At 48.6% G+C, this 22504-nt stretch overlaps 1 protein-coding gene across 6 annotated transcripts in view; it reads left to right on the top strand.

Annotated features, from left to right (window-relative positions):
- Positions 1–9465: 9465 nt before the first annotated feature.
- Positions 9466–22504, top strand: part of TNFAIP2 (TNF alpha induced protein 2) — a 42538-nt gene continuing 29499 nt past the window's right edge. For 2 of the 6 annotated variants that reach the window (XM_043515815.1, XM_038406147.2), the window contains exon 1: positions 19983–20310. The gene's annotated coding sequence lies outside the window, so the exon portion shown is untranslated. Of the gene's footprint in view, positions 9642–19982; positions 20311–22504 lie in introns of those variants that run through there. The other 4 variants (XM_043515814.1, XM_043515813.1, XM_043515816.1 and 1 more) reach the window with 3 other exon arrangements.

Raw genomic sequence — 22504 nt, forward strand, 5'->3', positions numbered from 1 at the left:
ACCCTGTAAGCCATGTTGTCAGTCGCCCCTTCCTCCGCCAGAGCAACGGCAAACAATCATTTCACGCCCTTTTCCCTGGATTGCCTGAGCAGGAGCAGACGCCATAGCACAGCAAGCCTGGAGCCCATTCAGCTCACCACAGCAGTTATGACCATTGTAAACACCTCGCGCATTATTGTGCAGTGTATGCAGAACCAGCACCTGTAAAACCAGGCGAGGAGGCAACGGCAGCGCGGTGATGAGGACATGAACACACTTTCCTCTAAAACTGCATACCCCTGCAATTTGGAGATCATGGTGTTAATGGGGCAGGCTCATGCCATGGAACGCCGATTCTGGGCCCGGGAAACAAGCACAGAGTGGTGGGACCGCATAGTGTTGCAGGTCTGGGATGATTCCCAGTGGCTGCGAAACTTTCGTATGCGTAAGGGCACTGTCATGGAACTTTGTGACTTGCTTTCTCCTGCCCTGAAGCGCAAGAATACCAAGATGAGAGCAGCCCTCATAGTTCACAGGTGAGTGGCAACAGCCCTGTGGAACCTTGCAACGCCAGACAGCTACCGGTCAGTCGATAATCAATTTGGAGTGGGCAAATCTACTGTGGGGGTTGCTGTGATGCAAGTAGCCAACGCAATCGCTGAACTGCTGCTATTAAAGGTAGTGACTCTGGGAAACGTGCAGATCATACTAGATGGCTTTGCTGCAATGGGATTCCCTAACTGTGGTGGGGCTATAGACGGAACGCATATCCCTATCTTGGCACCGGACCACCAGGGCAGCCAGTACATAAACCGCAAGGGGTACTTTTCAATGGTGCTGCAAGCACTGGTGGATCACAAGGGACGTTTCACCAACATCAACGTGGGATGGCTGGGAAAGGTTCATGATGCTCGCGTCTTCAGGAACTCTGGTCTGTTTAAACGGCTGCAGGAAGGGATTTACTTCCCAGACCAGAAAATAACTGTTGGGGATGTTGAAATGCCTATAGTTATCCTTGGGGACCCAGCCTATCCCTTAATGCCCTGGCTCACAAAGTCGTATCCAGGCACCCTGGACAGTAGTCAGGACTGTTCAACTATAGGATGAGCAAGTGCAGAATGGTGGCAGAGTGTGCATTTGGATGTTTAAAGGATTGCTAGCGCAGTTTACTGACTCGCCCAGATCTCAGCGAAACTAATATTCCTATTGTTATTGCTGCTTGTTGTGTGCTCCACAATCTCTGTGAGAGTAAGGGGGAGACCTTTATGGCGGGGTGGGAGGTTGATGCAAATCGCCTGGCCACTGAATATGTGCAGCCAGACACCAGGACAGTTAGAAGAGTACAATAGGAAGTGGTGTACATCAGAGAAGCTTTGAAAACCAGTTTCATGACTGGCCAGGGTATTGTGTGACACTTCTGTTTGTTTCTTCTTGATGAAAACCCACCCCCTTGGTTGACTCTAATTCCCTGTAAGCCACCTGCCCTCCCACCTTCGATCACAGCTTGCTTGCAAAGGAAATAAAGTCACTATTGTTTAAAAAACATGTATTCTTTCTTAATTGATTATAAAAATAGGGAGATAACTCACAAGGTAGCCCAGGTGGGGTGTGGGAGGAGGGTAGGAAAAGGCCACTTTAAAACTTGTTGAATGCCAGCCTTCTGTTGCTTGGGCTGTCCACTGGGGTAGAGTGGTTGGGTGCCCGGAGCCTCCCACCCCGCGTTCTTGGGCGTCTGGGTGAGGAGGCTATGGAACTTGGGGAGGAGGGAGGGAGGTTAAGCAGGGGCTGCAGCGGCAGTCTGTGATCCTGCTGCCATTCATGAACCTCAACCAGACACGGAAGCATTTCCATTTGATCCTGCAGTATCCCCAGCATTTCCTCATGCCTCCTCTGATCTTCCTGCCGCCACCTCTCCTCACGTTCATCGGCCACCATCCTGTAGTCTGCTATTGTGTCTCTTCGCACAGCTCTGTCAGTGCCGGACGACTGCTCAGAGAACATTTCAACGTGCGTGCGTTTTTTTCGCCGCTTTATCTGAGATAGCCTCTGGGACGGAGGAGGGAAACATTTGCAGTTGCTGGAGAAAAAAAAGGGAGTGAAGTATTTAAAAAGATATATTTTATAGAACAATGGCTATACTCTTTCATGGTGAACAACACTATTCACATTACATAGCACATGTGATTTTGGTACAAGATCGCATTTTGCATCTTATATTGAGTGCCTGCAGCTTTGGTGTTAGAGATCACACCTGCAGGGCTGGGCAACAGAATTTGGCTTGCAGGTGGCCATGGTAAGCCATAGTCTTTCGGCTTCTGCAATCTTCATAACAGCAGCCCCCTCCTTTCCCATACCAAGCAAAGCCTGTTGAATTGGCCATTTACTGCTGCAGTTTTCCTGTTAAAGTGCAGCAGCAGAAACCAAACTAACCCCCTCCCCCCCTCCAATTCTCTGGGATGATCGCTTTTCCCTCCCCCCACCGCCTGGCTGGCATCAGGGAAGATCCCTGCTAGCCAAATGCTAACAGCTCAGCGCCAATGGCCCCCCCTCCCACCGCGTGGCTAACTGCGGGGAGGATTTCTTTTCAGCCACAGGCAAACAGCCCAGTAGGAACAGCTACCTCTGAATGTCCCCTTAATCAAATTCCCCTATTTCAACCAGGTTACCATGAACGATATCACTCTCCTGAGGATAACACAGAGAGATAAAGAACGGATGTTGCTTGAATGCCAGCAAACACCGGGACCATACGCTGCCAGGCTTTGTCATGCAATGATACCAGATTACTTGCTACTTGCATGGCGTGGTAAAGTGTCCTACCATGGAGGACAGAATAAGGCTGCTCTCCCCAGAAACCTTCTGCAAAGGCTTTTAGAGTACCTCCAGGAGAGCTTCATGGAGATGTCCCTGGAGGATTTCCGCTCCATCGCCAGACACGTTAACAGTCTTTTCCAGTAGCAGTACTGGCCACGAATGCATCCCAAGTCCTCAGGGCTACTTAATCATTAAAAAACGCTTGCTTTTATAACATGTATTATATTTAAAAAGGTACACTCACCAGAGGTCCCTTCTCTGGCTTCATTAGTTTGGGAGGGTATTTCTGTCAGGGTGATAAAAAGATCCTGGCTGTCGGGGAGAATGGTGTGCTGTGTGCTCACCCCAAGCCTGTCCTCCTCCTCCTCATCTTCCCCACCTGCAAAATCCTCAGCCGTGGCGGAGAGTATCCCATCCTCGGAGTCCACGGACAGGGGTGAGGTAGTGGTGGCAGCCCCCCCTAGAATTGCATGCAGCTCAGTGTAGAAACGGCATGTCTGGGGCTCTGTCCTGGAGCATCCATTTGATTCTTTGGTTTTCTGGTACGCTTGTCTGAGCTCCTTAAGTTTCACGCGGCACTGTGTTGCGTCCCTGATGTAGCCTCTGTCCCTCATGGCCTTGGAGATTTTTTGAAATGTTTTGGCATTTCGTCTTTTGGAACATAGTTCTCATAGCACGGATTCCTCTCCCCATACAGCGATCAGATCCAGTACCTCCCATTCGGTCCATGCTGGAGCTCTTTTTCGATTCTGGAACTGCGTGGTCACCTGTGCTGATGAGCTCACCTGGCCAAACAGGAAATGAGATTCAAAAGTTCCCAGGGCTTTTCCTGTACACCTGGCCAGTGTATCCAAGTTCAGAGTGCTGTCCAGAGCGGTCACAATTGTACACTGTGGGATAGCTCCTGGCAGCCAATACCTTCGAATTGCATCCGCACTAATCCTGATTCGAAATGGTGATGTTGATTTCAGTGCTAATCCCCTTGTTGGGGAGGAGTACAGAAATCGGTTTTAAGAGCCCTTTATGTTGAAAAAATGGCTTCGTTGTGTGGACTGGTGCAGGGTTTATTCGGATTTAACGCTGCTAAATCCGACATAAACTCGTAGTGTAGACCAGGCCTGAGAAACGCCATGCAGAGCAATGTCATTCTGAACACTAGTTCTAGGAACCTAGGATTTCAATAGCTCCCTTGGATCTTGTGCCTGGAACCGCTTGAATTTTCAGCCTTTGCAGCATTGTGCATGAAGCTTTTTTCCATGAAGTGCATGGTTTCAAGTGCCATTATTCCTTTGGTTACTTTCAGATTAATTCATTCTTCTGTTCTGCACAGCAAGATCCGTGGAGCCAACTTCAGCCCTGGAATAAGCAGGCACAATTCCATTGACTTTAGTGTAAGTGCACTGCTTACACACAGGCTAGTTGGGCCCAAGGAGCCTCAATCACTTTAAAGTTTGTCAAAAGGAAAATTCCTCTTTAAACACAATTGGATTCTCAACTATTAGTCTGTATCTCTGCTCTACTGAGACAGCCCCCCAGGCCCTCAGTTGGAGCACTGTTTGATGGCGCCAGAGGTGATGTGTAATTGTCGATAGTGTGGGGGCACAATTTAAAGGTTCTGGGGGCATGTGACTGCCCCATGCTTCGCCTCTGGGTCTACTATAGAGGTTTTCAAACTGTGGGATGCGTCCCCTTGTGGGGGGCAGAGAGGAAAGTTTGGGGAGAAGGGTGAGCAGCGGCACCAGGAGGCTTGGGGAGGGAGCGCCACCTCCACCCCCTGATTCACCTCAGCAGGCCACTCAGCCTGTCTGGGATGTGTGTGTGTGGGGGGGTGGAGGCGCAACCAAAAATTATAACTCAAAATGTGTGTGGGGGGAGTCAGCTCAAAAAGTTTGAAAACCACCCTTTTGGTTGCACCCCTGCTCCCACAATCCAGTCAGGCTGGGTGCCTCCTTCCTGAACTCTGCCACGCAGGGCTGGCCTGAGCTGCCTGGCACTGCTGTTTCCCCCCACCCAAGAGTTCCTCCGTGCCCCCGTAGGGAGGTGCGCCCTACAGTTTGAAAACCTCTTATAAAGCTGTTGCTAAATGGAAGGCAGAAATCTGGGGGGTGGGGGATGGACACATGAAGAGAGATGAGTTACCAGCGACGAGAGTCTATGTCAGAGACTGCTACTTAGACCCCTGTGCAATTTGAATCTGCGACCCCTGCAGTCCAAGACCACTGCTCTAACCCCCTGAGCAACAGAGCTGGGCCCCAGGTCTGTAACAGAGGAAGCCTGACCACTACACTGAGACCTGGTAAATAATGGCAGTTTAATCATGTCTGGAGCAGTCTCATTTGAAGTTATGCAATACACCAAAGTCACTCCCACATGTCGCCTCTGGATGGTGCAGATAACAGCTCGCACCAGTCAGATGTGGTAGATGTAGGGATCCCACTTCTGCTATTGACTGGATCATTACAGCACACAGCATGTGATATTTTGAATCTATGGTGCAGACCTCTGACCCCCAGGACACAGAGATGAGCTGGCAGTTTGTCTGTTGCCTGCCTCCCCCTTCAGAGCAGAAATGGAGCATTTCCATTGCACTTAGACCCGGCCATGCATTCAGCCTGAGCAGTATTTTCTATGTCCTCTGACAGTCTCTTTTGTGAACCATTTCCACCACCTCCCTAGGTAACCCATTCCAGTGCTTCACCACCCTTCTAGTGAAAAAGTTTTTCCTAATATCCAACCTAAACCTCCCCCACTGCAACTTGAGACCATTACTCCTTGTTCTGTCATCTGCTACCATTGAGAACAGTCCGACTCCATCCTCTTTGGAACCCCCCTTTCAGGTAGCTGAAAACAGCTATCAAATCCCCCTTCATTATTCTCTTCTGCAGACTAAATAATCCCAGTTCCCTCAGCCTCTCCTCATAAATCATGTGCTCCAGCCCCCTAATCATTTTTGTTGCCCTCAGCTGGACTTTTTCCAATTTTTCCACATCCTTCTTGTAGTGTGGGGCCCAAAACTGGACACAGTACTCCAGATGAGGCCTCACCAGTGCCGAATAGAGGGGAATGATCATGTCCCTTGATCTGCTGGCAATGCTCCTACTTATACAATTCATTCAATTTTTATAACCTAGAAATCTCAACAACCTAATTTAACCAATACAAACAAACTGGATTTATTTCCTCTATAAGTGTATTCATGTAATGGACATTACAGCATTGTGCTGACACTTGCACATCAACCTGCCATTACTGCCACCCTCTCCCAGTGCACATTGAGACGACTGTACTTCTTAAAGCCAGCAATCCATTTCAGAAGATTCCTGGATTGAAGGGGGTAGTGTGAGGGGTATTTTCCCCTTACACATTCAATGAAGAGAAGTTATTAATCTTGCAGCAGAACTCTTGCTAAGAGCTCAGAGAAGGTCTCTGATTCTGTCTCCAATCAGATACGCCACAACAGTAGTGAAATGCAACATGGAAAGCACCACCAGCCATGGCAGGAGGATTCAAGTGAAAAGATACCCTGGTCACTCATAGTAGGTCTAAATATTACATTGTAGGTATCACTGTATCCACATACTTAAGTCTCACAGTTGCTTCATTTCCATAAGGTAGGCAGGACACAGGACTGAAAGTAACCTCCTGGATCATCACGTCCAGTCCCCTGCTATTACAGGCAACCCCGTCATATAATCCCAGGATTATTCAAATAGCTGTTGACAACAACCGGCTCAGTTTTTCTCTTGGGGATTCCACATACCACATAAGATATTACAGAGCACACCAAGAATTCACAGTACACTTAACTAGTGACACTGATTCAGTCTCATAAGTAGTTATTCCATGGCCTACTGCCTTCTTGTTGTTTGGAATGTACCTCTTTCATTATTAGTGGAGTGTTTGCAATTATTTGTATTGAACCATGTATTGTAAGTGTCCAGCTCCAAAGGATTGTCTTTTGCCGCTTACTGAAGTAACAATAATGTAGAGTAATCATCCCAGAGTGCTTCCTCATGGCAACACCCAGCATTGCAGCCCTTCTGTCTGACTCTCCTCCTGCGGACTTTGATGGTCTGTCCAGTGACTTAGCCCTCCAGCCACATCTCTCTATATGTAAGTCTAAATTGGTGTGCATGCCCCTGACGTGGACTGTGTCCATGCAGTCACAAGCCAGGCAAACCCACCCCAAGAGTCCACATTTGCTGTGCTGGTCATGCATAGAACCCTGTGTCCTGCATCCACACTGCTGCTCCAGATATGCAGTTTTGGGGCTATGGTTTCAGGGGGAATATCCCAGAGTTCTTTGTGTCAGATGGAATCTCCCTAGGAACTGGTCTGTGGTGTATTATTGGTAGCATATTCCTGTCCTTTCTGGACCCCTGTGCAGAAGAGAGTCTTCCCACACCTTCACGTTGGCCAGTGACTCTTCCAGATCATGTCTCCCGTCACTTCTGTCTGTTCAAAACTGGGTCACAGCCATGAATCCATCGAATGAGCTGATCCTGCTCTTTCTTGCAGGTGAAATGTTTGTGTAGTGGAGTATGAGCGTGGCAGGATGCTGGATTGTATTTCAGGAGCATTTTCTGAGATGTTGAAGACAGCAGGACCTGGGGGATGAGGACCATTAATTCATGGAAGACTGGACAGACACGATGAATACTGCTGTTGCCATGGGATACCCTTGGGTTTACTATTACTGCTGGTGCAGGTGAACTAGCACAGTGTGGTGGGATCACATTGTTCTGCAGACTTAGGATGATCAGTAGGGGCTCCAGAACTTCTGCCTGAGGAAACAGACCTTCATGGGTCTTCATGAGGAGCTTGCCCCAAGCCTCGGCTGCTAGAAAACTCAACTGAGGAATGCATTAGCGGTTACAGAAGCAGGTTGCTATTTCCCTCTGGGGGTTGGTACTCCAGACAGCTACAGGGTAGCTGACAGGGACCATGGTGCTTGAACCCTGCTCTAGAGGGCTCTTTAGAGCTAGTAAGTTCCAACCTGCCACCAAATGATCTGCTAACAGTTGTCAGAATAGTTCTGAACTCTGACAGAGGACCCCAGTCCTGGGAGTTGATTTGCAGAACACTGGCAGTCCTGATTGGTTCACAGCTTCTATTTAAATCAAGCACAAGAACAAGAAATTGTCCTGTTCTCCCTGCTTAGAATTGCTTTCCCCGCAATAGCTGCTCTTACTGCCGATCTTCTGGTAATCTGATCCTGCCTGACACACAACTCCCTGATTTCCCCCTGGCCCGCTGCAAACTCTGACCTCCTGTTATCTAACCCGGCCTGAGTCCCAAGCCCTGCTCTGACCACTGGGTCAGACCACTGATGTCCCAGTCATGATAGTAGCACACCACTTTGGTGCTGGTGTTGGGGTCATGGTAGTGAAGGTTTGTGAGGCAATTAACCCTGTGATTTACACACAAATGGTTGGCATAAGAAATGTGCCTGAAATATTCGCTGGCTTTCAAAGGATGGGGGTTCCCAAACTGCACTGCAGTCATAGTTTGCCGGTCAGAATGGGCATGTGATTTTGTGAACCACAATGGATATTATCACATCATTCTTCAGGGCATGGCTGACCACAGAGGCAGGTTCCTAAACACAAAAATGGAAAGCACAGGAAAAGTTCATGATGCCAAGTTCTGAGGAGATCTGCCATGTACTTGAAGTGGGAAGCAGGGACTTAATTTCCCAACAAATGATCTTCTGCTGAAGATCTGCTACCATCTTCTCTGAGACAGGAGGAGCAGTGCCTCCAGTTCTGAAAGATGCACGTGAACCCCATTCAGCTGAATTTCCTGGGTGCAAAGAAGTAAAAATATGGTAAACCTTAAGGTGGTCTGAGTTACTGCACAGGACAGCTGTACAAGGGAGGTTCTTAACTGAGACAGAGACAGTTTCTGCTTGTTTGCTTTAAAAGAAAGTGAATGTACCATATGGGCAGTAATACTCCTTCCCTTTACGGATTAAGGTCCCATTGGGATTACGGCATGGTTAGAATTAAGCACATGCTTAACTGCTGTGTTGACTCAGAGCCCAGGATGGATAGTTTATAATGTTTGACATTGTGTGTAGTCCTTGTGAGGCTCCCTGGGGCCTTCCTCCCATTGCTAAGAACACTCTAATCTCTGCCCAGCATCTCTCGCTACTTTTAGAAACCCTCCCTTCCCCCCTGCCCCTTTGCAAAAGATTTTAGGATCACACTTAACAGGACATACTCCCATATACGCCAGGAACCTGCTACCATCAGACAGGCCTCCCCTATTGTAAACTGTTGCCCAGACAGGGTTTGGTAAGGTCGGATGATTTTTTGAATCAGCACTTCATTCCTTCTGATCTAAAATTAGGCTCCTTATCTACAATATAGAAGCTACACTATGATACTTACATAATGGCCTGCATTTGAGAGACTGTTTCAGGGAGGTCAAAGACAAATCTGAACGAAAGGAATCTGAAAGAAATCCCCAGATATACTGATTTTTAAGAACATAAACATTTCTACCTACATAGAGGAGATTAGCTATACAAATGGACCCATTTCCACTGAGAAACTGACAGTTCCAAAACTGTTTTCATGAATGGATGTCAAAGGGTTTCAGGTAACAGCTGTTCTGCCTGCTGGTAGCCAGTGTGAGGCAGGGTAAACTTGTTTTTTCAGAAGGCTGTTGAAAACTACTTGACTTGCAAGCTGCCAGAAGCCATTTTAAATATCCGTTCTCGGAAACTGTTTCAGAAGGTGAGCACTTGAGTCGAAGCACTTGCCTACCTGCACTCGCTTTAGGGCACTAACCAGCAGGTACCTGGAGTCGAAAGAGGAAAGATACATCTGAAATACTGAGAAATGGTGAGTAACAAGCAGTTTTGCTGAGCGATATTTGGAAATCTGGGATTCTCTGGATAGTACCAGTAGCTTAAGTACTTGAGGAAAATATACAGCTTGCACATCTCCACCTCATTTGGTGTTGTACAGGATTAACTGCTGCATGTTTATGTTAATACCACAACAGGTGTGTGCCTTCAGAAGTTGTTAACAATGCCAAATTTATATAAACAAGGAGCATGAAAGGCAGAAGATAGCATCATACGATAAACATAGTAAGGTGTTTTCATATAGCTTTCTATTCCAGAATCTCAAAGTACTTAATGCATAATTATGCCACACAGCCTTCCTGTAATATAGGTAATTATGGCTGCCAACACCCCAGTACAGATAGGGAAAATGAAGCACAGATGTTAAGTAAATTGCTCAAGATCACACAGCCAGTGGAACAGCCAAGGATAGAATTCAACTCTCTTGACTGTCTTCTGCTCTAATCACTAATCAATGCTCCCTCCCTATTGAAAAGGCAGCACTGAGAATAGAAAGTGCTGGAACACATTTACATTTTAATTCAGGTGTGCCACAGCTTGAATAACCCCATCTCTGCTCCCTGAAAGCCTGTCAGCACCAGCAAAGAGGAGAAAACTAACCTTTCTCTTGGCAAATCTCCAGGCACAGATTTCTCAAGCCCAAATCAGTTCCTGGCAAAAGATGTCTTAGCCAAAGACCTTGTTTAGATGGGAAGTGAGAATATTTCCTGTGCTGACTTAACACCATTCACATCATTGTCTCCATTGACTCTGCCACAATGATAGCCCTAAGAAGTGCAGAAATAAACGAGAATACCTCTATTGTTGGACTTTTTGCCCAAAGGGTCACCACAGAATCAGAGTGTTCTTAGACATTATTCCTTAATATTCACTGTTAGAGGGCTTATTCCTTCACCCACTTACTTCCCTGGTCCTTCTCGCATGAACAGAGAGCAACAATACCTGAAGTCCAAAGGTGCAAACAATTCAATGTTTATTGGGGTGAACTTCCAGCAAGCATGATTCCAGTTTCCTTCCTTAGAGTCCCCCTTCCCAGCTCTGACACCACAGAGCCTTACACCTGTGTCCCTGTTCCCATTCCTGCCCTTAGCCAAACATGATTCCAATTTCCCCACCCCCAGTCTCTGTTCCCATTTTCTCCCCTTACTTCCTGATTGACGGCAGACTATATAGTAAAACTTGAGTTCGGCTTAGCTATACCTTAACCAATCACTTTCCTGAAATTTAACGAACCAATCCTAACATATTGTAACATGATTAGCCAACCAATTATATCCCACCACCTTAATTAGTTTACACCCAGCAAAATTATTTATACAGCAGACAGAAACAATCACAGAACCAGACAGAGACCATGCAAATAAACAATAGCAAAGTGGGAACTATAATGACAAAACAATACAGAACTGAGGATTTCACAACTACATCTATAAAGACATAAGGGTTTCCCAGCTGTGTCTATTGATAAGTGAGTTCTTACCAGACAGAAAACTACCAAACTAAACTTCCTTTTACAGCTTCTAGGCTCTTCCCTTTCTCTGGAGGCGATCGGCATTATCAGGACAGGATTGTATCCTAACAGCCCAATAGCATCTTATTTCAATATGACTAGTTTGGAATGTGAGGAGGTGACCGGTCGCTTCCCAGCTTATGGCTGCCTCTGCTGCTTAGCCAAAGGCCTTAGCCTAAGCACAGGGCCTCAGGCTGTCACAGTGAGAGAAGGCCCTTACACCGGCAGACAGTGACTTTGATTCTTTCTTTTATACCTCTAGAACTAGCCAAGTGATAAGAATACACCTAGATTCTTAGAGTATAGGCCTTTACAGAAAGGCCTAAATATCTATATCCTAACATTCACCATTAAATATATTTAACAATAATGTTACTTAGACCGCACATAGCACTTGACAAAAGTAAAGTATTGCAATCCCCATTCTATAGATGGGAAACTGAGGCAGAAAGTGCCTTTGCCCAAGGTCAAAAAGCAGTTCAGTGGCTGACCCAGGACTAGCACACAAGTCTCCTGACTGCTGGGCAGTGTCCTAGCTTCTAGACCATACTGCCAACATTACTAGCATTACTGTACATTTAAAACATACCAATGACAGCTGGGTCCAAACCAAAACCTCAAATGTGGACTTTCCTCCAACAAGTCCGGGTGAGGATGTCAGACCAGCCACAAAAATGAACCCCTCCTCCAACCTACATTTCAGAGTGCTGCTGTCAGATTTGAATTCCTGGTACCAAACCCACCTATTGGTTTTGATTTTGGGTTGGGTCAAAACCAGACGGGCCCTTCACTGACACTTCAGTAGGAATGTGGCTCAAGATGGCACAAGTATCTTGAACAGCTGATTGTGAGAGATTTATATGATTTGAAGCCAAGATCTAAAAGGAACTGCTCAAGATCTTAGAACCATCAAGCCACCACCCTGCCTAAAGTTTGGCAGCTGGTGCTCACAAGGCACTCTTTACAGCACATCTACACTATAAACTTAAGTTGATCTATGTTAGGTCGACTTACAGGCATCGCAGCAATTACTGCGGTGGTTCATATCCATGCTGTCCTCCCTTCTGTTGGTGGTGTGCGTCCTCACCAGGGGGGCTTCCATTGACTTAAAAGGGGCAGTGGGGGACTGAGAGCCAGGGCTCTCAGCTCCGTGCACAGATCCCCACCAGGAGCTGAGCTACCGTCCACTCTCGGCTCTCCTCTGGGAACGGGGCAGCCAAACGGACACCAGGCACACATTTCCCTGCTGGAAGCCTGGCTCTCCCTGTCCCAGCTCTCAGCTCGTTTCCCTCCGGGAGCATGGCAGCTGATTGGAATCTGGGAGCAGAGCTACCTGGTGGACTCAGCCATGCTCCTAGTGGGGAGCAGGGAGCCGAGAGCCCAGGGAGGTAGCCGGGCTCCTGGCAAGGAGATCCACACCCAGTGTCTGGTCAGCTGCCCTGTTCATGAAGGGGAGCAGGAAGCTGAGAAGCCTGGTGCATCTGTCCCATTCCTGGTGGGGACCAGGGAGCAGAGAGATCAAGGGGGCAGCTGGACTCTTCATGGGCAAATCTGCACCCAGAGTCCAATCAGCTGCCATGCTCCCAATGGGTAGTGGGGATCCAAGGGCCTGGTTGGCAGCCCAGCTGGGAGTGGGGAGCCAGGACTCTGGGGCACATCAGGGCTCCTCTCGGGGAGCGGGGAGTCTGAGCAGCAGCCTGAGTCGGGAGCCTGGGTTGCAGCCTGGCTTGGAGTGGAGACCAGGCAGCAGCCCAGCTGGGGAGCCGGGAGCCAGCTTTCTTGTCAATTTCTCCAGCAGAATGACAAGAATGACAGCCAATAGATGTAAGTAGCGCAGTATCTGTCGGGACACTGTGTTGCCCTAACTACACCGACATAAGCCTATGCACTTGCGGAGGTGGAGTTATTATGTCAGTGAAATAGGGCACTTACACTTGCTGGTAGCAAGGCTGTAGTGTAGACACTGACAGAATTAGGTTGACATAAGTTGCTTGGGCAGTGATGGGAGGCGGGGCACAGACACATTCCATTACTGAGGGTGGGGAGTGGGGGCTGACTGAAAAAGTATGAGCACTACTGGGTTAGAGGGAAAGAAACCCTGACTGCAGGTCAATATTTAGGTACTGCGTCACCAAAGGAATATTGATAACTCTGTGCTCTGACTCATTTTGGATAAAATACAAAGCAGTTTCAAGAACTGGTTCCATCGCCTACTCCTCTTAAAGCGAGAGATCACATTCCCTCATTCACCCAACTCACAAAGATCCCTTTGAGCTACCAGCTGCTTTCTTTCAGACACTTGACACTGTCACTTCCTTTTGGCTTAAACTTCCCAGTCTCATCCTGCAGGCACTACACTCCCTCCTGAACAAAGTACCCCCTTTTCACACAGGTACTACTGGCTGATTGGCTGTTTCTCCTCACAGTCTGTGTTCCATCAATCAGACTTACTGAAACTGAAAAACTGTCAGCTAACACTACACCCCATACACACCTATACTTCTGGCCCAAAGACACAAAAATATGACCACAGGGTCTCTTGGCATACCTATCTCAATAAATTCACCAGGGCCCTCCACATTCTGTTGCCCTTAGTCTGCTCCCACTCCATCCTAGCCAATATGCTCCATTTCTCTTAGGATCTCTGAAGCAATGACCAGTTCAGCATCTGTGAACAATGCAGGGCACACTAGATATTGGCCAAGTGTCCCACATCAATGTATCCAGCTCAGGCATTCCCATTAACAGATTTTTTTGGGGGGTGGGGGAAATGGAGGTGTTTGGAAGGGGATACAACAATTGACCTCTCCTGTTGTATGTGGTTGGCTGTAGGATTCCATTGTTAAATCTGATTTTATGGTGTCCAGGAAGTTGATGCTGGTGGGGGAGTGTTCCAGAGAGAGTTTAATGGATGGGTGATGGTTGTTGAAGTTGTGATAGGAATCTGTGAGGGAGTTTAAGCCATCTGTCCAGAGAATAAAAATATCATGGATGTATCTCAGGTATATCATTGGTTTTGTAAAGCTTATAAGATGGTTTATCCTCTGAACCCACTTGAGCTTGCAAAATGAGGCAGGAAATCGCATCGGAAGAAGCTCTCTTTCAGATTTCCAGAATCTCTCTCTCAGACAAATCCACAACTGGTGTAAATAGGTGCCACACCGCTGAAATCAATTGAACTACATTGATTTTACAGCCTAACAAACAGATCCCATAAGCTAAGATAATTTAGATCCTTTCATTCATTTGCTCATGAAACAGTGAAGGGTACCACTGAATGTACACCTATGCCTATTTGCACCAACTGAGGATCAGACCCTCCCTCTCTTCAGTTCTTCTGCAGCATCTATCATTTTAGCATCTAGAACCTTTGCTTTTGGCCAGGAACAGAAAAACTGCGGCAGTAGCTGTCCTGTCTCCTGGTCCTGTGATGCTGGTGGAGGAGATGAGAACTCTCTCTGAATACAACAAAGCTTTAAAAAAGGTTCAGTGCAAGTTTGGGTCTGGAATGACTCGAGAGGCTGCTTCACATTTCTGAGCCAGTGCTTTCAACCCATTATCTGCATTAGTCCCACGTGGAGATCCACCTCTAATCTTGTGTGTATGTCCCTGTATGCTGCATGGAAAGCATTATCCAGGAGGTAGGCACTTGGCACTGGAAAGTTGCAGGTGGCAAACTGGCAGAAATGGCATATTTGAGTGCTCACTCCACATCCAAGTACATCAATTGTAAACAGCGGCCTCTCTGCAATTTAACTTGCAGAACTGGAGCCTTTAATGTTTACACTGCAACACCCACGGCTGGCCCTGGTCAGCTGACATGGGCTTGTGGGACTCAGCCTGCAAAGCTATAAATTACAATGTCGATGTTCAAGCTCCGAGCCCAGATTCTGAGACCCTGTGAGGCTGGAGAGTCCAGGCTCCAGCCTAGGCTGGAATATCTTGTATGGCCCCACAACCCAAGCTCTTGAGCCCAAGTCAGCTGACTTGAACCAGCCATAGCCGTGCCGTGGGTCTTTTACTGCACTGTAGACATACCCAAAATTGCATACAGGTGCAGCTGCCTAATGACACTCAAATGAGTTCAGCAGCTGGGCAGAGAACAGTGAACAGGAGACAGATTGGTAGAAGAAGGGAAAAACACCCAGGCTTTTCTTCATTTCTTCCAGAAATCCTGTGTATCAGAGTTGGACTAAGCTTTTGGGGGCTGGGAAACAGTCATCATCTTACACATTCTGCAAAGCTCCAGGTGCTATATGAATAATAAATGTGCTAAAATTTGACTTGAACTGAATCTTAAATGAATCCACATGTTCCATAGAATCTCTATGGATAGTAATTCCATGCTCTAACAAGAATATAACAGTAGGGATCTATTATCAACCAACTGATCAGGACAATGATAGTGACGGTGTAATGCTAAGGGAGATTAGAGAGGCTACCAAAATAAAGAACTCAATAATAGTGGGGGATTTCAATAATCCCCCTATTGACTGTGTACATGTCACCTCAGGAAGAAATGCAAAGACAAAATTTCTTGATACTTTAAATGACTGCTTCTTTGAGCAGCTGGTACAGGAACCCACAAGGGGAGAAGCAACTCTCGATTTAGTCCTGAGTGGAGCACAGGATCTGGTCCAAGAGGTAACTATAACAGGACTGCTTGGAAATAGTGACCATAATATAATAACATTTAACATTCCTGTGGTGAGAAGAACACCTCAACAGTCCAAAACCATGGCATTTAATTTCAGAAAGGGGAACTATGCAAAAATGAGGAGGTTAGTTAAACAGAAATTAAAAGGTACAGTGACTAGAGTGAAATCCCTGCAAGCTGCATGGACACTTTTCAAAGACACCATAATAGAGGCCCAACTTAAATCTTTACCCCAAATTAAAAAACACAGTAAAAGAACTAAAGAAGAGCCACTGTGGCTTAACAACCATGTAAAAGAAGCAGTGAGAGATAAAAAAGCATCTTCTAAAAAGTTGAAATCAAATCCTAGTGAATAGAAAGGAGCATAAACACTGCCAAATTAAGTGAAAAATGTAATAAGAAAAGCCAAAAAGGAGTTTGAAGAACAGCTAGCCAAAAACTCAAAAGGTAATAACAAATTTTTTAAGTACATCAGAAGCAGGAAGCCTGCTAAACAACCAGTGGGGCCCCTGGATGATCGAGATACAAAAGGAGCACTTAAAGACGATAAAGTCATTGCAGAGAAACTAAATGAATTCTTTGCTTCAGTCTTCACGGCTGAGGATGTTACGGAAATTCCCAAACCTGAGCCGGCTTTTTTTGGTGACAAATCTGAGGAATTGTCACAGATTGAAGTGTCACTAGAGGAGGTTTTTGAATTAATTGAGAAACTTAACAGTAACAAGTCACCCAAGAGTTCTGAAAGAACTCAAATGTGAAATTGCGGAACTATTAACTATGGTTTGTAATCGGTCCTTTAATCAGTTTCTGTACCCAATGACTGGAAGATAGCTAATGTAACGCCAATATTTAAAAAGGGCTCTAGAGGTAATCCCAGCAATTACAGACCGGTAAGTCTAACGTCAGTACCGGGCAAATTAGTTGAGACAATAGTAAAGAATAAAATTGTCAGACACATAGAAGAACATAAATTGTTGGGCAAAAGTTGACATGGTTTCTGTAAAGGGAAATCATGTCTTACTAATCTATTAGAGTTCTTTGAAGGGGTCAACAAACATGTGGACAAGGAGGATCCAGCGGACATAGTGTACTTAGATTTTCAGAAAGCCTTTGACAAGGTCCCTCACAAAAGGCTCTTATATAAATTAAGTTGTCATGGGATAAGAGGGAAGATCCTTTCATAGATTGAGAACTGGTTAAAAGACAGGGAACAAAAGGTAGGAATAAATGATAAATTTTCAGAATGGAGAGGGGTAACTAGTGGTGTTCCCCAAGGGTCAGTCCTAGGACCAATCCTATTCAACTTATTCATAAATGATCTGGAGAAAGGGGTAAACAGTGAGGTGGCAAAGTTTGCAGATGATACTAAACTGCTCAAGATAGTTAAGACCAAAGTAGACTGTGAAGAACTTCAAAAAGATCTCACAAAACTAAGTGATTGGGCAGCAAAATGGCAAATGAAATTTAATGTGGATAAATGTAAAGTAATGCACATTGGAAAAAATAACCCAACTATACATACAAGGGATAGAGAATAAGATGGAGAATATCTTATTGCCCTTATATAAATCCATGGTACGCCCACATCTTGAATACTGCGTACAGATGTGGCCTCCTCATCTCAAAAAAGATATACTGGCATTAGAAAAGGTTCAGAGAAGGGCAACTAAAATGATTAGGGGTTTGGAATGGGTCCCATATGAGGAGAGATTAAAGAGGCTAGGACTTTTCAGCTTGGAAAAGAGGTGATTAAGGGGGGAGATGATAGAGGTATATAAAATTATGAGTGGTGTGGAGAAAGTGAATAAGGAAAAGTTATTTACTTGTTCCGATAATATAAGAACTAGGTGCCACCACATGAAATTAATGGGTAGTAGGTTTTAAGCAAATAAAAGGAAGTTCTTCTTCACACAGTGCACAGTCAACCTGTGGAACTCCTTGAGGAGGTTGGGAAGGCTAGGACTATAACAGGTTTTAAAAGCGAACTGGATATATTCATGGAGGTTAAGTCCATTAATGGCTATTAGCCAGGATGGATAAGGAATGGTGCCCCTAGCCTCTGTTTGTCAGAGGGTGGAGATGGATGGCAGAAGAGAGATCACTTGATCATTACCTCAAGTATCAGAGGGGTAGCCGTGTTAGTCTGGATCTGTAAAAGTGGCAAAGAGTCCTGTGGCACCTTATAGACTAACAGACGTATTGGAGCATAAGCTTTCATGGGTGAATATCCACTTTGTCGGATGATCGTTACCTGATAGGTTCACTCCCTCTGGGGCACCTGGCATGGGCCACTGTTGGTAGACATGATACTGGGCTGGATGGACCTTTGGTCTGACCCAGTATGGCCATTCTTATCATAGAATCATAGAATATCAGGGTTGGAAGGGACCTCAGGAGGTCATCTAATCCAACACCCTCCTTAAAGCAGGACCAATCCCCAATTTTTGCCTAAATGGCCCCCTCAAGGATTGAAATCACAACCCTGGGTTTAGCAGGCCAATGCTCAAACCACTGAGCTATATCCACCCCAAGCACATTAGTCCTTTCTGGTGGCCTGCCATGGTACTCAGACCAAAAGCATTGTTGCCTGCCCCCACCCCCTCACGGCTCCCTCTGAGCAAAGTGGGATGGAGGGAAGGGGCATGAAATTGGCAACAATAACAGTCATAGCCTATTCCCCCTCCATCCATCTCCTGCTGCTTGCATATAGAACAGGACAGACAGAGGTGTGAAACAGCAGGAGACCCCATCTGGCAGGGCCAGAGGATCTAGCCAGGCCAAAGGACAGAGCACTCCAGGTCTTCCTCACTTCAAGAAGTCCGCAATTGGGTTGGTGCTTAGGAAAGAAGAAAAGCAACAAATGGATGTTATTAATCCCCTTGAGTACCCATCTGCCTTTCCCCCTTTGTTGTTCCTATGGGGCTTAATATACCTTCAGCCACCTCTCAGCTGTACCTCCTTTAGTCCTAAAGTTACCTACATTCCACACAAGGAACGTGTTCACCTACATTTGGAGGATAGATCCATGAATGACTATTAGCCAAGATGATCAGGGAATGCAACTCTGTGCTCTGGGTGTGTCCCTAGCCTCTGATTGCCAGAAACTGGGACTAGACAATAGGGGATGGATCTCTCGATAATTGCCCTGTTTGGTTCCCTCTGGAGCATCTGGCATTGGTCACTATTGGGTGACAGGATAGTGGGCTAGATGGACCATTGGTATGACCCATTCTTATCTTCTTCTGTACAAATTTGATGCCACGTATTTAAGTTTATTTATCCCAACAATGTAGAATCCTGAGGCTGAGGCCGTGGAGAGTCATTTACACTGGGGATGGGGTGGGGATGACCCCCAAATCATAAGTTTCCTACATAGATGGGTTATTTTTAGACTAGTGCAGCACTGGGATTTTCATCCCAGGGAAGATTTCTTATTTCTGAAACCTTTAATGTGATATTTTACATAGAACAGGATGAACAAAAAAAATGCCATTGAATGTTTTGAAAATTGTCCACTGGCTACCTTGGTAGCAATGGCAGGCAGTTGGGGGCACCGGGAAACCACTTACCCCGCAACTGTGAACCCTGGCGATTGAGCGGAATCAGCATTTCCCAAGAGAAAGCACAGACAGGCATGAAACCCACCTGTGCGCGTGGCCCAGGTATTTCCTTTTTGTTTTAAGTCACTATGTAACTATTTGGGGAGGGAGCCATGGAGAAGGGGAGGCCAATGCTGGAAGGAGACGGACATCCTTCCAAAGGGATATGGCCGGCAAAGGACATGCGCCTAATAGGCCCCTCGCAAGGCCGGGAGGAAGGCGCTCAGGCCATCGTAGACGGGGTGGTGAGTGGGAATTTCCTCCGAGCGATGACAGCGTGTGGCTAATGCACCCGATGAAGTGGGCTGTAGCTCACGAGAGCTTATGCTCGAATACATGTGTTAGTCGCTAAGGTGCCACAAGGCCTCCTTTTCTTTTTGCGGCTACAGACTAACCCGGCTGCTACTCTGAGACGCGTGGCTACGATATCACAAGACACTCCCCAGCGGATCACTCAGAATTCCGCCCTGGACAGTCCGCGGCTCTGACCTCCCGGGGATTATTGAGCCATCAGTGCTGCCAGGTCCCCTCCTGTGCACTATGCTCGGGAGTGAGGAGGGGAGTTTCGGGCAGCCGCCGGAGCCCAGCCCCGCTCCTGTCACGGGGGCAGCTGCTGTGCCGCAGCCCCGCCTCCTGGTCTCTGCCCCGCGAGCCCCCGCTCCCCGGCGCGGGGGAATTCCCGGCTCCCCCTTCCCGCCCCCCTCCTCTCTGGCCCAGCCGCGGGCGGAGTTCCCCAGCCCGTGGCTCGGTCCGCCCCCCGCGCGCTTCTCGCTATATAGCCACAGCACCGAGCTCCTCCGGCAGCGGTGGAGCAGAGTCACCCGCGGCAGGAGCGAGCGCCAGAGCCCCGCGAGCCAGTCCGGGACTGCAGGACAGAGTAAGTCAGCCCAGCGCTCCTTGTGCCTTCCGGCTGATCTAGCCCCCACTAGGGGCGTCCGGGCTCCAGCGATCGTCAGCGCCTGGGGGGGCCCGGGCCGGGTCTCTCCCCCGGCCCCGCCTGCCGCCGCTCCCCCGCATGTCCCCTGGCCCCCACTTGCTGCCCCCGCTCACCTCCCCTGGCCCCGGAGCCTGCAGCTCCCGCCGACTCTGCTCTGAAGGGCTCCCCGCATCAACTGCTACTGTAGGGTCCTAGTGCCACCCATTCACTAATGGCAGGGCAGGCTGCCCTGGCCCTGAGCCTCTCCAACGCCCCAAACCCCTCATCCCCAGCCCCACAGCCCTCACCCCTGCACCTCCTCCTGCCCCCAAACTCCCTCCCAGAGCCTGCGCCCCCTCCCTCTGCACCCCTCACCTCCTCCTACACCTCCACTCCTAGCCCTGAGCCTCTCCAACGCCCCAAACCCCTCATCCCCAGCCCCACAGCCCTCACCCCTGCACCTCCTCCTGCCCCCAAACTCCCTCCCAGAGCCTGCGCCCCCTCCCTCTGCACCCCTCACCTCCTCCTACACCTCCACTCCTAGCCCTGAGCCTCTCCAACGCCCCAAACCCCTCATCCCCAGCCCCACAGCCCTCACCCCTGCACCTCCTCCTGCCCCCAACCTCCCTCCCAGAGCCTGCGCCCCCTCCCTCTGCACCCCTCACCTCCTCCTACACCTCCACTCCTAGCCCTGAGCCTCTCCAACGCCCCAAACCCCTCATCCCCAGCCCCACAGCCCTCACCCCTGCACCTCCTCCTGCCCCCAAACTCCCTCCCAGAGCCTGCGCCCCCTCCCTCTGCACCCCTCACCTCCTCCTACACCTCCACTCCTAGCCCTGAGCCTCTCCAACGCCCCAAACCCCTCATCCCCAGCCCCACAGCCCTCACCCCTGCACCTCCTCCAGCCCCCAAACTCCCTCCCAGAGCCTGCGCCCCCTCCCTCTGCACCCCTCACCTCCTCCTACACCTCCACTCCTAGCCCTGAGCCTCTCCAACGCCCCAAACCCCTCATCCCCAGCCCCACAGCCCTCACCCCGCACCTCCTCCTGCCCCCAAACTCCCTCCCAGAGCCTGCGCCCCCTCCCTCTGCACCCCTCACCTCCTCCTACACCTCCACTCCTAGCCCTGAGCCTCTCCAACGCCCCAAACCCCTCATCCCCAGCCCCACAGCCCTCACCCCTGCACCTCCTCCTGCCCCCAAACTCCCTCCCAGAGCCTGCGCCCCCTCCCTCTGCACCCCTCACCTCCTCCTACACCTCCACTCCTAGCCCTGAGCCTCTCCAACGCCCCAAACCCCTCATCCCCAGCCCCACAGCCCTCACCCCTGCACCTCCTCCTGCCCCCAAACTCCCTCCCAGAGCCTGCGCCCCTCATCCTCTCCTGCACCCCTGCCCCAGCCTGGAGCCTGCACCCAGCACCCAAACTCCCTCCCAGAGCCTGCACTCTGCACCCCTCCTGCACCCTAATGCCCAGGCCAGGGCCTGCACCCCAGACCTCCCCCCCCAACTCCCTTCCAGAGCCTTAGGCAGGTGGTGGGTGGAGTTGCGGGGGCAGGTTCTGGGCACCACCAGAATTTCTACAAATCTGCCACCCCGGAGTAGGGAATCCACTGCAGGCAAATGCTAAACCCTGGATCTCCCTGGGACCTGCCAGATTTTGTCCCCTTGAAATAGAGACCAAACTTAACTGCTCCCACTACACCAAAAAAACCCAGCCCATGCAGCATGAATCCTGGATCTGGCTCCTGGAGTCTGGTGGATCTGGTCAGATTTTTGCCCCAAGCTCCAAAATGTTAAAGCTTAACATGGATAGCTGTTCCTGGGACACTGAAAAATCACCGACCCCCATGAATCCCACTGTAGCAGCACCACACAAACCCAGGTCTGTCTTCCGAGATCCATCCTATTTTGGGAATTCACCCCCTAAATTCCATGGCATAGAGTACACCTGTAGCTGCTCCTCCAGCACAAAAACTCCAGAGAAAAGTGCTGCAAAAACAGGGATTCAACATGGGGCTCCAGCTGGGTTTTAGCAGTTTTGGTCCCAACTCTCAAATCATGCTAGGGAGAAAACAGTTCCTCCTACTTGACTGCAAAAATCCGGACTGGTCCTGCCCTGCCGCATCGCAGCCCAGTAACACTGGAAAGACATCTGG

The sequence above is a fragment of the Dermochelys coriacea genome, chromosome 6 (assembly GCF_009764565.3).
Source record: "Dermochelys coriacea isolate rDerCor1 chromosome 6, rDerCor1.pri.v4, whole genome shotgun sequence".
Lineage (NCBI taxonomy): Eukaryota > Metazoa > Chordata > Testudines > Dermochelyidae > Dermochelys > Dermochelys coriacea.